Raw genomic sequence first — 5,828 nt, forward strand, 5'->3', positions numbered from 1 at the left:
TATATAACTTGTTTAATTTTTATGCCTTTTTCGTTTGATAGTTGCTATTTTAATGGTTTTCTAATGAGAAAACGAGATTCCAGGTCAACTGATGTTCCAGGCTACTCAGAAATATTTGCGAATTATCTAAAAATATTATGTGATTCAGATAGCCCCCATATTTTTTGAAGGCCAATTGAATTATCGTGTATCATAATATATTGAAATATAATAAATATTTTTTATGATTTCATTTAATTAATTTAATAATATTTTTTTTATGATTTCAAATGTGGCCTTAAACCAGACGAGTTATTTGATCGAATTCAAATGGAGTTTATGAATGAACGCCTTTCTAATGCAACCATCTGCGTTTTGCATAATGGATTTATGTACGGTCGTCTATCGTTGAGTGATGAAGAAAGAAATTGTCGCCCTTCGACGGCTGTTGCCGAGGAAAATGTTAAAAATTTAACGTTGACGAAACCTGAAATTGGATCTGAAAATTACTAATTGCAACGCACAAGTGCTCAAAACAAGAGGCACTCTAGATACCACATCGGTCAAATTCACGGGTGACCCTTCTTACAGTCCTGATCTAGCACCGTGTGACTTATATATATATTCCCTAAAATAAAAAATCTACTGAAAGTGATAGCAATCCGCATGGGGGTCCATTTTTTTTATGGAAAAGATGGACAAACGAGCGTACGAGTCACCTGCTGATAAGTGATCACCGCCGCCCACATTCTCAGAGGAATCAGGAGCGTTGCCGGCATTTAAGGAAGGTGTACGCGCATTTTTTGAGTCGTATCGTCACGGAAACACCGCACAAGGAAGTTCATTTCACAGCTGTGTAGCACGTACCCAACGTGGAAGAAAGCGCCGACTGGAGGACCGCCACACATTTTAGGAACCTTCTTGTTTTTGATTTATATAAATGACTTAACTGTATATGTCCCCGATAAACATGGAGTAGTTTTGTTCTCAGATGATACCTGAATGATTGAATACGCAGTCATAGTTTGGGATCCTGTGTATAATATTTACACAGATACTTTGGAAAAAATTCAGAGAAAAATGCTTAAAATAATTAATTTTAGATGCCTGAAAAATGTTTTTGATTACAGAAGCATACTAAAACAACTTAATATGACATCACTTCATCACCGTAGAATACAACTCGAATCACTCTATTTATACAAAATCATTCATAATAACATAAATTGCACTGACTTAGTTAATAAAGTACATTACAAAACCACGAAGCGCGCACGTGACACGACTAAAAGACTCTTTTATATACCACCATCGCGTACAAATGCTGGAATATGATCACCCGTCCGTAGAATGTGTTATAGATATAATGAATACTTCACTAAATTAGATATTTTTCATGACAAGCAGTCCACTTTTAAATCCCAGGTTATAAGTATATTAAGAAAGAAGCAAGAAGACGAATACAAAATTTAAATATGAACTATACATAGAATACAGGCTCCTAAAATGTGTATATATATATAGGTAAATGTGTATAATATAGATAGTGGGTATAATATATATTTTAGTGTATTACTATATTATGTATAGGTATATATTATTATATATCTTTGATTATATTATTTTTATTTTATTTTTTAAATATTTAATATGTATATATGTCACTATTACTATTACTTATAAATATTATTTTTAATCTTAATTTTTAAGCATTAGTAGTATTAAGCGTAGATAACGCAATATTGTTAAAAATCAGCGGAACACGTGCTTTAGAATACATGTATTATAATTCTTATAACTTATTGTCTACACATGTATTTGTATTTCTGTTTGTGTTTTTCCAATAAAATAAATAAATAAATACCTCACTGCTTTTCAAATTAAATAGACTGCAAAAGAATTATGACCAATTAAACAAGGATATTACGGCTAATAGGTGATCTGTTACATAATGGAAAGTAAACTAAATGTATCAAGTTTTTCAAAAACGAAAGATTAGAACTTGTCGTGAGTACCGTGTTTCTGGGTATCACTTTGAATGAACGGTTAGAGTGTGTCCTCATATAAACAAATTGTCGAACAGGCTAAGCTCTGCTGCTTATGTGATTAAAAAATAGACATTATTGTTTACTGCTTACGTCTTAGTCTATTTTATAGTCGGAAATGTAATTCGAGATCAATGGTGTTGCCAACATCAAATAATAACCTTTCTTATTGTGCGCGTTGAAATATAATAAAATATCATTTTAAAATTAAAAGTGTGTTCTATATACATATAATTAAGTATTGCACAACGTTTTATTTTAGTAATATAGCATAAAATACATCCAAAAATTAAAATGTTAATTTATTGTGCAAACTTTGCTTTGATAATGGCAATAAGATAGAAACTCTAAACATTTGGCTCTTCTACAGAAGAAATACCTAAATAATGTTACAAACAATCTTGGTCGTAGTGACAGGTATGACTGGTCGCCATATTGTTTTGTTCATTCGGTTTGTGGCGATCATCGTGATTGAATGTGCTCTTCTTGTTTTTCGTTTTTATATTAAACTATATTTTATATGTTTATATAAGTAATAAACACGGGTCAATGAAGGTTTGTATTAAAAATATATACCTATACGAAATACATGTTTATGTAGCGTTATATTGTGTATCTTATATTTGCAAAAAAGTGGAAAGTGAATATTTTGCTTTTATGCAATATGAAGATTTTATGATTATACAGATTACAGATAGTCACGCAACATCGAAAAAGTGGTTGATACTCATATTGAAAATCCTAAATAAGCCTTCTTAGAGTGCCTTACCACAGGCTTAAAATCTCGAACCAGAAAAAGAAGGCGTCTTATAATATCTCATATAGGCAGCGAGGACGGTTTTGTTAGTCAAAGTAAGTTTATTATTGAACTACCTAGAAAAATGTTGATAATCTCTGAATTGTCTGTTTGAGAATGACATTTCTTTGTTTACATCTTTGATCTTGAATTACATTTCCGACTATAGTTATTTTCATAACATAATGACCTATGGCTTCTTGCTGTGGGGTTGTGCCGCGGATGTCAACTTGAATATGAGTAACAAGATTAAACTGGCGCCTGCTATCAGCAGTCTATGTAACGTAACAGACTCGTTTGTTGGGCGAGGTGTACACTTCTACTATACGATACCTGTAGCTATTTAAGAACTTTGAACAAGTTTAAGTTAACCATAAAACAAAAATTATGAATCAAAGTTAAGGCTACATTAATGACTTCTTAAATGACAAGCAAGCGTGGAAGTAACTTGCTCAGCCCAACATAAGCAACCAATAAAAATTTTAATTCTGGCCTGTTTTTAAAATTGTATTTATGTTATTTATATATATAGTTTCATAGTTATTGTAAATATGCTGGGTTTTTCTTTGCAGTTCTCTTCCCAGTAACATTAAGTTTTGCCATGAACTACGGGTACAATAAATATCTTTGAATCTTTTCGTCGCCAGAAAATGCGCTCATAGCTTTCGAGAAGGCCGTAGAAGAGGTGTCACGACAGACGGAAAAATTGCTTCGAAAACAAGCTTAGTCGCATGACGCCCTGGCATGTCCATCCGATCCAAAAAAAATGAAACAGTGCGGATCCGACCTACAGGCCTATACCTGCTCTCAAAAATCATAGAGGACATAGTTAACCGCTAGCTTTTGGTATACCTGGAGGGTCACCAGTTGATCAACCAACCGACAGTATGGCTTTCCCCATGGGTGGATGGCAGGCGATCTCTGGTATACATAACACATAGATGTATGGCGGCTATTGAAAGCAAGGCAAGCTGGATATAGCGAAGCCTATGATCGTGTATGCCCTCTTGAGTCCTCTCTTGAGTAGGTCGCAGATTGAGGTAAAACGAACCTTGTCCAATTTAATCCCTAGAAGACTCAAGTTTGCGCGTCTGCCACTACAAAAAAACCCACACCTCCCTTAACGTCTCCCCTAGTATTGGAATATGGGGTTTCGAAATCTCGACTGATTGCCAATTCCACGGTGGGCTGACGCTCACTTATGACTAAATAGATCACGGCAATACTTCAAGCCGGCCCACATTCTGGCCCTCTACAAACCGCAGGTCCGGTTACGTAGAGTATTGCTGTCATCTCTGGTCTGGCGCACCCCAATTATCCGCTCGAATCATTTGACTGCGTGCAACAAAGCTGCTCGAATTGTTGGAGACCATGTGCTCTGTGAACGGCTCGACCACCTGGCATTGCATATGGACGTAGCTTCATTGTGTGTTTTCTACCGCATCTATCACGGAGAGTGTTCCGAATTGCTGTTTGACCTGGTTGATTCCTGCGCTGAATTACACCTTTGCATGACAATTGTTTTCAAGGAATTTTCACGTACTATAAAGGAGTGGGATGAGCTTCCTTGTGCGGTGTTTCCGGGACGATACGACATGGGTACTGCCAAAAAAAGCGCGTACACCTTAGTTAAAGGCCGGCAACGCTCCTGTGATTCCTCTAGTGTTGCAAGAGAATGTGGCGGCGGTGATCACTTAACACCAAGTGACCTCGTACGCTCGTTTGTACTCCTCCATAACAAAATGAGAGAGATGAACAATATGATGAATAATAACAAGAATAATCAGTCTTTTTGCCTGACTACTTTTAAAACAAAACTCGAACCATGTGATAATGGTGTTTAAAATTGATAATTAAATTCTATACAACTTTGCTAGCGCCGCGGCCGATTCTAATAGCTCAAATAGGTCGACTTAGGCATAGGTAGGTCCCCAAGATTCAAACTGATATTATGATTCTTCTTCTTTATCTAGCTTATAACTTTACTACACAGCTTAACTGGACATCCGGTCCTGACGCCCTGTTAGAATCTGCTATTACAGAACAGTCAAAACTTCTTCTGTACACTATGTCATACATGAACTTAGAACAATCTAATTATATATTTAATGAAAACATAAGGATTTTGGACTTAGTCCTGACCACTCTTCAAAATTCTACCGAATCCTCTGTTGATCCCTTGCTGAAGGTTGTTCCCCATCACCCGGCCTTGGAAATATTTTGCCCTATACAGAAATTAAATCCAATGCCCCATATTCGTACTCACAAAAGAAATTTCTTTAAGGCAGACTATCAAACTATAAATACTGTAGTCAAACAGGTTGAATGGAAGTCACTCTTGTCACCACTGCCATGCGATGAGGCTGTAAGTGTGTTTTACACGGAAATAAACAATATCGTACATACGTGCCCTTGATGAAGCCTAAATCACATATATACCCCATTTGGTTCTGTAGAGGGTTAATACGCACTCTCAGACGAAAACAAAAGCTGTGGGGTCGTTGGAAAACCTATAAAAATCCTCGTGATTATCAGGAGTTTTCTCTGTTAAGAGCGCGAGTGAAAATGCTTCTTAAGATATGTCATAATCGGTATATTGAATGTGTTGAAGATTCCCTAAAATGCAACATTAAACATTTTTGGAAATATACTTCATCGCTAAAGCAATCAAACTCAGGATATCCACATATCATGAAGTACGGAAATACTTTGTCTAGTGACCCAAACGCTATTGTTGAAATGTTTTCTCAGTACTTTCAGTTTTCGAGCCTTCAGCAAACGAGGTTCTCTCTGATTCCAGTGCAATTGGTGAGAGTATCGTCAATGACTCGCATGTTCTAATAAGTAAGTCACGTATGCATCTCCCAGGCGGAAATAAGCAGAGAACTGCGTACACTCGACTGCAATAAGGGCCCTTGACCAGATAATATCAGTCCAATATTTCTTAAACACACACACGAGTCAATTTGTGTGCCACTAGAAATTATTTTTAACAAGTGCCTGTGCAA

Source organism: Leptidea sinapis, chromosome 1, assembly GCF_905404315.1.
Source record: "Leptidea sinapis chromosome 1, ilLepSina1.1, whole genome shotgun sequence".
Lineage (NCBI taxonomy): Eukaryota > Metazoa > Arthropoda > Insecta > Lepidoptera > Pieridae > Leptidea > Leptidea sinapis.